The sequence below is a fragment of the Anomalospiza imberbis genome, chromosome 9 (assembly GCF_031753505.1).
Source record: "Anomalospiza imberbis isolate Cuckoo-Finch-1a 21T00152 chromosome 9, ASM3175350v1, whole genome shotgun sequence".
In the NCBI taxonomy this organism is placed as follows: Eukaryota; Metazoa; Chordata; class Aves; order Passeriformes; family Viduidae; genus Anomalospiza; species Anomalospiza imberbis.
The window spans coordinates 18363646-18375745 of NC_089689.1; the positions used below are offsets into that span (position 1 = coordinate 18363646).

Sequence of the window (12100 nt, forward strand, 5' to 3'; positions counted from 1 at the left end):
AAAAGCAATGACAACTCCCTTCTGTCCTGAGCACCGATGTACCAAGCAGCTAATGCTCTCAGACTCCTGCAGGAGAAGGTAAAAGCTGAGGATTGTTTACCATTGCCAGGCAGGAAAGGTTGCCTATCCACCAGTGATTGAGCCCCAGCAGCACTGGCCTTTCAAACAGAAAGAGGCTGAGGAGATATTTATAAGTTAAGCAGCATTCTTGTTCCTTGAGGGGAACACACCCCTCAGCTGAAACATGGGCAGGTTGCTGCTAAACACCTTCCCTCCTAAAAGCCTCTTCTCAGGGGTAAAGTGGTGGAGGGCAAACAAAAAGGTATATAAATGTGACACATTTCTATAAAATGCAATAAAACATATTTTGATATTCATAAAAGTATGACCAAAGGATCAGATAAACCCACTGCATCAATTATAATAGTACCTGTGTACTTAGGAATACACTTAAATAATAGTTTGCTTCAGAACTATACTGAAATACTTTGGAGAAAGAAGAGAACTCTGTTCATTTTTGATCCTCACGAAGTGTAGTTATTTTTGGAAAGAGAACTGTTAAAAATATTAATGTTACTGGATGGAGCAGCACAGTTTACAGTAATTGCTACTGGAGTCTGTCTGATGATTGGTGGTCAATATTTTCACATGAGACTCCCCACAAAAAAATGTGCTCTTTAGCCTGTACTAAACTAAAAAAATACAGAGAATTTGGGTGAGGAACTAGAGAGTATCATTGTTTCATTTCAGTGAAAACCACTGCAGTTCCAGAGCTAGCACCCTGACTATGTGTCTGTGTATTCTCTGAAAATAGAGCTGGCTTTGGATTGAACCATCTCTCACCAGCTATACAGAGGGGAAGTGATGTCACTCTGAAAATAAATATAGAAATGGGTTTTCTGGAAATATTTATACTTTGTTCATGGATAAAGTGCTGAATGTACAGCCAAGGAGAGCCCACTGCTCAGCTTGCACCACTTGAAAAGAGGAAAGTTTTTAAATTTGCAAAGATTCTCACACCAGGGACTTTTTTTTCTTTTAAAATAACTGACACTTGACATAACCTTGTCTCTTTTAAAGGCCAAACATTTTCCTTACTCCCAAGTGTTTTGTGAGCCTTGGGGATATATTGTCCCTGGCAAAACTGGGATAGCAATATCCTGGGAACGGGTGATTTCCATCAGGGACAAGGAAATCGCTCCAAACCACATTTCATTCTGGTTACAGCATTTTAATGAGATTTGCAAGCTCTTCTGAGACAGTCGCAAGAAACATTCAGCCTCAAACTCTCAGTCAGAATCCTGAAAGTTATTCTAATGTCTCAGCAGAAGATGGATCTTAGGACTCCAGTTTGGCTGTGATATTTTTTACATTATATTTAGCATTGATTAATTAGGGGGTGACTAAGTATTGACCTCTCAATTAATTCTGAAAGAAGTTGGATGACTGGAAATACCTAACAACATTTGAGAAGTGACTCCTTAACTGTTTCCTGGAAAACAGCTTCCAAAAATCTTCTTCAATAACTTCCAAACCCCTTCATGATATGGATTTCACCTTAATCAAGCCACTCTTATTCTAATGAACACATAATTTCCTGTGAGAATATGAGCAAGTATTTATATGGGAAATAATAAAATCATAGCTAGCATTATAACTCTTAATTTGCAATAAGAGTGTATATATGTGATGCAAATGAAGGCACCATCATCTATCTCTCTGTGATCATGCCTCTGTCACTAACAGCTTGTTTGCAAACAGTATTACATGGATCCAGATATTCCACTTAGAGTGAAAAAAGCAGCTCATTGATGACAGGATCAATAACACCAAAAGGATAAAATAATAAGGGGCATAAAATAACTGCTAAAGAAACAAAGGGTTAAGAAGCAAATCTTTAGGGTAAAAGGTGATTTAAATTTCATCAGAAATGAACTGTGATTCAGATCGTGCTGTTTTTTTCCAGTTTACACATTTTGAATTAATGTAGCATGGATTATGTTGCGTAAAACAATGACAATACATGAATTCTACTCATGGAAATTACTCATCCATCAGCCAGTGTCAGGTACATTCAGAAGCACATGCATTATGTTCTGCACTGTAAGTTCAAGTCATTTGTATGTGAATAATGCTACTTGTGAAAATGAAAAAAAGAAGAGATAAGGAAACTTTGGGATCCTTCTGCACTGACTTCTCTTTGACCCAGGAAAGAACAATGAATGTTTGCTTTCCCTTGGAAGGGGTGCCGACAAGGCTACACAAACAAAGAAGCAGAAGCTCAGCTGGTGCAAATTAGTACAGTTGCATTGACTTAATGGAACTGCATCCTTTTCCCCAGCTAAGGATGTGGACACAAATGGTAAAGGCTTCTCTGTTATAATTTTTTTCAGGACAAGGATCAATCATGAATCCTTTTACAAATCTTCAAACAGAACTTTTCCCAAGCAGATTTTGCAGACCTGAGTAGGATTTTCTATTTCTTGAATGGCCCAAAATATATGATTCCTCTCATAACTGTGCTTTCTCCTAGTCCAGTTTCCACTTTATTTTGTTGATTCTGTAGTACTACCCTGAAAATACCCCTGTCAGTCCTTCCAGGTCCTCAGTTCACTAGCAGTGTGCACTCAAGAGCAATATTCAAGGGGGGCTGGCTATACATGCCCTTTTGTCTCCCAAAAAACAAACTACAGTCTCTGAAAATGAGCAGGCAAAGACCAACAATTTACCTCAATAAAAAGACAGCACTTTAAGAATTCCTTTCAGATGGAGATGCCACTGCCATTCACCTAAAAACACAAAACAATTAAATTAGATCATAAAACATTTGCCAAATTTTACTGCTGTCTGAAGATCTATCTCCTATATGGGCCTGAAGTGATGTCATGTTTGCCTGGAAACTGAACTGTTTTTAAAACAGTAAAAGAATGTTTGTAATAGCTTGTCATTCTCGTCAGTGCTATTAGTGTCCAGTAAACTCTCTCCTTGTAAATCCATAGATGTCAAAGGTTTCTGTGGATCTTTTCTAAGCAAGTGCATAGTTTGGCATAGTGTCTGATTGGGCAGAGGTGAAAGATCCTGGTGTACAGATCTTGGATACTGCCATTGTCTCCTCTTTTAGAAAGTCTGGGAGTTTTCTAATGCTAATATTTGGCAAATGCATTTTGGAAGACAGCCAAAAGACTGCTCTCCTCTGGCTCTGGGAAGACTGGTACTCCAGAAGAAATCAATAGAGCCCAGTAAAAACAGAAAAAAAAACCAAATGAAAATGTTTGTTAGTGACTGTATGACTTCTGAGCTTAGATATGCTATGCCATAGTAGCTTGTTTTTACTGTTCAGTAATATTCAGATTAACACCACTGTTAGAGGTATTACAGCAAAGAAAAACTTACAAAAAGAAATGTAAGAGGGAATTGAAAAAAAAAAAAAAAAAAAAGAATAAAGAAGAAACAAGAAGAATGGGAAGAGCAACCTGACTGGAAAAGCAGAGTTTCACGACCAGACATGGACACTGGGACTAAATCCTTTAGAACAAAAACAAGACTGACCCATTAGAAAACTTTATTTTCAGGAGAATCGAAGAGCAATGTTAATTTGAAGAAACCATTTTTCTTGAGGCAGGGACAACTGGATGTTTTTTGTTAATAAAGGAAGATCTGTTCCAGGAAGAATTCCCTAGCAATATGCATATCTGTATCTGTTTTAATAGTGAAAACACTACTAAATTATTGCTTGCCATTCCAATTTTAATGCTTTGCTTAAGTTCAGAAAATGGCTGCCAGCCTAAACTGTGAACTGCTTTAAATCACTCCTATCCAGGTGATGATGAATGCTCTCTAGATTTTATCTATAGTGTGGAAAAAACAAACAATACATTACTCAACCCCTAAGATTTTTTAGAAGCTGAAATTCATCTAAAGGAACACTTGAGTCCTGTCTACCCCCCACTGAACTTATTAGGAATTTCAGCTAAATAAAGAATGAAGGTGAGACTGAAATGCCCATGTAATCAACCTTCACAAAAAATCTAATACAAAGTTAAAACTCTTTTGAGATAAGTGCAAACATGGGAGCACTGAAATAATACTGAAAGAAATGAAGGAGGCTTTTTAAAATTCCCAACTTGTGCTTTCCTCAAAGTGCAATTCAAAACTGATTAAAAGTATTAAATCCTTTTTATGCAAAGGGTTAATAACAAAATTCAAATGGTGGTGTGGTGTCCCATGGATACTCAATAATGAAAATTCAAATGCTCATTTTTTTAAGCCTTTTGTGTCCCTTTTCTAGATAATTGGTTTTTTGCCTAATTTTTTGAGGCTATTTAATAACACCTCCTGCTAGACATTTCATGTAAACTCAGCAAGAGGAGGCATCGTGAGTAATAGAAAAGACTTCTGCTCATTTTAAAGCTCAAATTCATACTTTTCTTAACAAAGGAGATCCCCACTGTTAGAGTTTGGCAACCAGCGGGCCAACTGCATTGGGGAAGATTGGATTAGGGGGGCAGCTGACTGTGCAGTAAAGTCTCCACTCCAAAGCAGGATTTTTATGTAAATTCCATTACAATTCATGCTTTTTAGAGATAATGAAATGGATACAAAACACTTCAAGGTTTCCAAGTCAGCAAAATAATGAACAGGGGCATTCAGAAAGTTGATTTAATACATTTTTTTAACATTGGGACCCAACAGGATTGGCATCTGTTCAATGTATCACATGGAATTTACTTTTAATACCACTGTCTAAACCCCATAACTTTTCAGGCTATTAGTGATGTGTGAACATCAGCTATCAAAGAGTTTTCCTCAGTTTAAGCTCTAATAGGCTGTATCATTTTTCAAGTGTTTGCCTGAAGGCAACTTTTACCAAAGAATCAGCCAAATACTTTTTGAAAATAGATTATTTTCAACTCAACAGCTTTTCACAACTGTCTATGAATATGCCACAGCATTTTTAATCAATGAATTTCAAATAAGAAGAGTCTGGGATCAAGGGGGCCATGACAATGATCTTCTACTTTGTTCTCTCACATAAGGTATATAATTTAATCTATCTGCATTTGATCTGATCATAGTGGAACCGGAACCTGCACATTTTGATATTTCTTGAAATTTGTATGTTTGCTGATTACAGACTTAAAATGTGTATCTATTTGTATATTTTGTATATATTTGTAAAAGTGTGCGTAAATAAACACATGTAGACACACACTAAACATTTTTAGACCAGAAATACTCTCAAATGTTGAGTTCTGCCTTTCAATCCAGTTGATATGAATACCTGTGGTGCAAAATATGCAGTGAGAATACTTCTACCACATATAAGTGGCCATGCCATCAGGTCTATCAATCATCTTAAATACTAGAAAGACTAAAGACATCATGGGAGGGCCAACACAGAATACAGCATACATGTACTACTTAAGGGCTCTGCAAGGCCTTTGGGTACTTCTCCTCTGTGGTTTGTGTGTTAATTTTAGTATTAACCTGCTATTAGTGATAGTCAGGTTCACAGTGCTCAATAAGGATATCTATTCAGTAACCACATTCAAGGCAAAACTGTACTGCTGATACTCTTAGTGTCTTTATACACAACATCCCTATTATATAAATTCTTCTCTTAGGGGAATGGTGAAAACATCCACTTTTAGGAGGTGAGAGAAGGAAATCTTTAGCAAATATGTAAACTACAGATATGGAAAGATTAGCAAAGTTGAGAAATTGTACAATACTGGGGCCACTGACATCTAAAACAGTACTCTTCCCTCTTGGTGTAAGTTTTCCTTCAAACAAGCATCTATTTATTTAAATAAAAAGAAATATTCACAATACAGTTTTTCTTCAACATATATAATCAAAACAGAAACTAACTAGTGTTCCAAAAATGTTTCAAAAAAGGCATCGACCAAGATGTGAACCACAATAGAGTTTGTATGATGTGAACATTTAGCTATTAAGGTTCTTTATTATGATTGATGAGGCTAAAAGGTGAGTTTATGAATTAAAGTTTGCAAGCTCTGTTGTTTAATGAAAAACATTGAGAAGCCACAAAAAGCAAAATCTGAGAAACAGCTATTCTTATTGTTTACCACAAGATCACACTGATCATATTGTATCATTTAAGAGTAAATGTAATAGGCTTTTCTGAAACAAACAAAAGCAGTAACAAGTTATAAACAAATTTGATTTGTGGGGCTTTTGTGGTTCCAAGTTGTTCATTTGGTTATAATCACATACCTTGCTTTTTCTAGGGAAATATCCAGCCAAATTCACTCACTTCAGAAATAAAAAGAAAAGAAAGAAGCAACAGAGAGAGAGAGAAAACATGTCAGGATCCTGCCCTGCTTCCACTGTACTAAGCAGTAATTACTCTGAAAAGTGCGATTAAGCTGGGTACTCAGTGGGCCAGGTTCAGCTACCCATATTCATGCAGACTTAACACACTGGCCACCAGTGTCTCCTCCTGGGCCATGCTCTGAACACCATCACACAGTGAGCAGTTACTAATATGAATAGTCCTGCTGACTTCAATATAATTATGGAGAAGAAAGAAATGACTCAGGGTGGGTACAGTTGGTATCAAAATCAATCTCAACAGGAATAAGGATGGCAGAATCAAGTCTTCTGGGCACAGCCAGCTAGCAAAGCACAGTAAAAAGCATTTATGCCTGATAGACTAAAAACCAGGATGGAAAAAGAATAGTAGGAGTGGAAAATCTTCTTCCTAGAAGAAATAAGAATAAACCAAACATACAAGCAGAATCAAAAGAATGATAAAAAAGCCACTCTTTTTTCCATGTTTAGGAAATGAATAGAGTTGAATTGCTCTTTGTCACAGCGATATAATACTGTCTTCAGGTGGCCATTGTTTCCATGTCACCTTTGAACCACACAAACCCCTCGTCAACATGCTCCTCAAATATTTTGTTGTTTTCTTTCAAGGAGTGATTTATAACACTTCCCAGCAAGGAATGTGCCACATCCATTAAACATTAATACTGAGTTATAGTTTTCTAAATCATAGATATCCGCTTTGTAGTCTTGTGCTTGACTTGTATTCCAGGAAAAGAAATATATATTTCTCTGTTCTGTCATTTATTTATTCAGCACTGGGCTCTACTGAAATCTGAAAACAATGAGAAAATGTCTTTTTGTTTGTTTTTAAAAATACCTGAGTTTGCTTGAAATACACAGTGAGAGACAGTACAAATATGAGTAACAATTTGATATGACTTGAACTGAGGCAGCAGCACAATATGTCATAGCTAGGACAGCTCATGAGGGCTGCCAGAATTCCTTCCAAAGGAAAAAGCCTACCATGACCTTATATGGGAAGATGGGAGAAATCCAGAGAAAGTGAGATTTTTATTTAAACTGGATAAGAATAATAATTCTGACGCAGAAGAGAGATGTTTCCACTGGACAGCTGGCCTCCAGCTATCCCATCATATTCATAGGTACTCCTGCCTCTGATGCCTTTTCTGAATACAATTTACTAAATCACTTGAGCAGATATTTAAAATTATGTACAACAATACCACTGAAATGAATGGAAGTAACTATGTGTTTAAAATTAGACACATGCTTAAATATAAGGCAGAATGAAGCGCATAATCCTCTCACTATGATATGTTCAAGTTGTCCTTGAAGCTTGGTCAGGGAAAACACACAAAGTCACAGAGCTATTCACAACACCTCACCAGTCTTGTCTGTGACACTCATTCCAAGGCATTAGACCCTGGATCCATGGGGAAGATGACTGCAGCATGCTGGAGGCATTGGCTTTCTTGAGCACTTTTTGCTGGCTATGCAGCAGAATCTGCTGTGCTCAGAAAAATGCGTATCTTAGGGGAAGGATTTGGAACTAATGCACTCCAGATCATTCTTAAACTTGACAAATCAAATGATCAAAGTTTAATTATTATTTTTTTAAGGACATCAGTATTTTCAGTATTTTCTCACTGTAATCTAAGCACAATCTTCCAACTACCATCTAGTTATATTGGACTCCACTCTTAACCACCCAGCACCCCAAGCATGGTAAAAGCCTTGGTGCCTAATAGAGCACTCTGGAATTCATCTGGAGACCCTGGGAAGCCCCAAACCATACCAGTGTCTAGCATATACTATTTATTGTTAATTTTGTAATCCATGGTAGTTATTGCATTTCAAATACAAAGAAGTCTGCACTATATAATGTGAACAAGAAGACAAAGCAACTCCATCTCAACATGGGCAGTAGACAGTAAAAGCATTTCTCTACATGCACATGAGGAAATTAACAGCATTCCCCACACATTCATTCAAAGCAGTGAACATGCTGTGCTGGATGCACATATACATCAGAGAAGCAAAATTGCTTTAAATAATCAAAATACACAAAGGAACATTTTCTGTGTGGCTGGAAATAACCCTGACAAATGTTAATGTTTTGCAAATGAAAAACATTCTTTAAGAAGCAACATAAAAAACAGAGCAAATTTTTAGATGCATACAAAATAAGCTCCTGTACTAACCTGTGTTTCACTACCTATATGTATACAAAGATCAACGTGTGATGAACAAGTACATTCAAACTCCTTTTTTTTTTTTTTGAATTATGAATGTATTTTGGCAAGATCCAGAGAAGGTCAACAGCATGATTAAAGATATGAAGAAGTTCCATATGGTGAGATACTGAAGAGGAGTGGACTACCTTAGTTTTGCAGCAGATTTTGCTGATGTAGAATGTAATGAATGACAAGGACAGACCTAAGTATTTTTCCTGTGTATATCAACAGACAAAAGAGTTTCATCCACATTAAGGAACAGTGTTTTTAGTGTCCTGCTATTACGTTACTCAGCATATAATTAATCAGTGAAATTCGTTGCTGCAGTAAAATACTGAGATAAATTGATTGCAAACAGGATTAGTCACACATGGATAAGACCAACATACTGATTAAGACTGGATAGGAAGATATACAACTTCCATTTCTTGGGCTAGCAATTTTGATTCCTCAGAACACAGCAACTGTAAAGTCCAGAAAAAAAGCTTTGCACTGGCATTTTCTGGGTAGGGGAGAAAAAAAAAAAAACTATGTACGGTCTTTTGTCATGGTCTTCGAAAGGCGTGAAGCATCAAACAAGAGCGCTTACTTTACTATGACAATTTCTATATTACAGTTGCCTACAAGACATTTTTTTCTAATTGAGAATACTGACAATATATAATAAGTAAATAAAAACTGAAATTGAAAAGCAAGATTGAGTTGTAGCTAGTGTTTACAATAAATGAATCTCAAATCCTGCTGTTATGTTTCTGACAACTTTAATAATAATAGATCATCTTGTTTTAGTTGCACACTGAGAGGGGGCTGCAAGGTGTGTCATCCACAAGAATGACTAATATGTTATGCTTATCACTTTAGAAGCAGAACTATCTGAATTCTGCTTGCTAACTACAGGACAGAGGAAATTACCCCAACAGCACCGTGTGTTCTTTCTATACCTTGCTTACAGGCCAGGATTGCTTAGTCCCAATGTATTAATAAGTGCAAGTATTCCAACAATCAGCATTTTAGCATTTGCATGCAAACTCTCATGCTGTGTAATTATACACAGTGCTGGCACTCAAATTAATTAAAGCTGATTTCTCTGTGACTGCACACTGGTCATATCCCCAGACTTGCTCTAGTATGAAGTCATCACCCTATATTCAACATGACACTTTATGTCCCTAGCATTCTTAGCAATGCTAATATGCAACAACTGTAAATTAGGCAATATTTTACACAGCAGCTGACAACCACTGGTTAGTTGTTGAGTTCCTCCTCCCCCTCCCCCCGACACTTTCCACATAAAAGTAAGAAACCAGTTATTTCCATTGTGCTTGCTTTGTAATTATCTGAACTAACAATGTAAACAAATTACATACATTGTTTCAACAGATACTCGCCCATGTTTGATTAGGGGTTACAGAAAACTTATAAAACACAAAACCCAAAAACAACATCAACAATGTTTGTTTGATGCTAACATGCAATTAGTCTCTGACAATTTCAATGTTAATTTAAAAACTCCTTCTCTTTCTCTTTTTCTCTGAAAGGCTTTTTAGTCTTAAAAGGCATGTTCTTGCCAGGCAAGAATAGGGAATTGAAGAGGCAGAGCAGAAGAGCTGACTGTTAGATTTCAGGACTCCTCATCAAATAAAGTGGAGCTGCAGAAGAGACAGTTCTTTGCAGCAGAGATCCATAAATGCTGACTTTTGGGGCAGTGCTGAGTTCCAGTCTCTTTCACAATAAAGTCGCCTGCTCTAACTTTATAATTTGGTTGAAAGAACTCCTTTCTTAATACATTTTTTCAGCAGAGATCTCCTCTGAGAAATTAAAATATTACTATGATCTTTTATCTTACAAATATGACTGCAATAGGACCATTGTCCTATAACCTTCAGAAACAGAAAAGAATACAATCAAGACTATTGGTACTTTGCATTTACAAAATTTCATACAGACTGTTTCTTCAGCTACAGAACTGAATTACTCCAAGAGAGTTTATGGCTTTATTTCCTTGGAGCCATAGGCTGCTCTTGGTGCAGAGCTGCTCTCCTAGAGCTTCTCCTATTCGTACCAGTGGATTTACCATAGTGAGTGACAACAACAGTTTAAAAAATGCTCTGACTCTCCCACTAAAGTAAACTCCCAAGTAAGATCAGATCTCTTGTTTTTCTCTCCACATAATTTGGTCCTCAGAAAAGGCAGAGTCAAAATATGGCAAAAGAGAATTGTACAGGTTGATATCATAATAAAGTAGTTTCTTTAAGCTAACATAAATAATGAAGAGTATTTCTGTATTCTAACCACAATAATCAGCATAGGAAGTTCTCTTCTCTCAGTTGACACAGAAACTGCCGAAATACAATGAACAGATCAAACCCTACCTTCTTTAGCCTGAATTGAAACACTGTGGTGGCTGTTATGCTCCTTCCTTCAGTGTTGAGCATGTTCAACTTTGGTGGATTTTAGGTTCATTTTCATCACTTATAAAAAAATATAAATCAGAAAAAAGGCATGTTGGTTCACATTGTTTTGACATGGTGAGAACATGGAAATGCTAGAAAGACTTATTTTGGGTTAACAAACTGGAGATAACTGAAACATAGAGTGATAAATATAGACTTGGCAAATATTTGCAGAAACAACTGAGCTTAAGCAACTAGAATATTTAGAATGCCTTTGCCAATGTTTTAAAACTTAGCAATAGCCTAAGTTCTGTGAGTCCCAATTAAAATCAAGAAACACTGAAACTAGGCAAAGGCAAAAACCATTCCCATATCCTTCTAAATGTTTGTTTCTTTTCAAATGCTACAGTATATATTCACATACTTCTGCTCTCTACTTGGACAGGCCAGGCCCAAGGACATGCTTCTATTCACAGAATCTCAGAATAAGCTGAGTTGGAGGGACCCTCAAGGATCACCGAGTCCAGCTCCCAGCCCTACACAGCACCACCCCCAAGAGCCACACTGCCTGCCCAAGAGTATCCTGACCAGCACTGCTGCAGTTCACACAACACTAGAAGCAAGCAGTAATTTGTAGAATTTCTTGTGTATTATGGTAGGACCATAATGTTGTTTGAGCCCTGTCTGCAATGCTAATTTCTACAGGCTGTAGTACCAACACTGCCAATGCTCCAATGGAGAGAGTAAAGCCTCTTACACGTGTAGCTGGAGTTTACTCCTGGGGAAGGCATAAATCAATACCAAAAAAATGATAGACCAAAGGGAATCATTGTGCAATTGCCCTTCTTCAGCACTGGATATATCATTCTTGGTGGTTTTAAAAGCTCAGGTTTATGGTACTGGCTATAAATGCTATGATCGCCATTAAATATTTCAGAAAACATTCAACATTGGTGATAAATTCAACTTGCAGCTGGGGCAGTCAGTTTCAGCAGCAGAGTAAGAACAGGATTTTGGCCACAAAATCCTTCCTGGATTAATGCTTTCTCAAAAATGCCAGTGAACTCAGTCCTCTAATTCTCACCTGACCTGGTCTTCCTTCACAAACCTCTAAACATGTTCAGTTCAGGGTGGATCCTCAGGTTAGCACACACCTCA

The 12100-nt window shown here is 37.0% G+C and overlaps 1 long non-coding RNA gene across 1 annotated transcript; it reads left to right on the forward strand.

The window, feature by feature from the left end:
* The first annotated feature begins 6760 nt into the window (after positions 1-6760).
* On the forward strand, positions 6761-10770 carry LOC137478978 (uncharacterized). Its single transcript, XR_011001920.1, has 4 exons — positions 6761-7912; positions 7998-8040; positions 8619-8668; positions 10097-10770. It is a non-coding gene; the product is annotated as an uncharacterized lncRNA (long non-coding RNA).
* The last annotated feature ends 1330 nt before the right edge of the window (positions 10771-12100 follow it).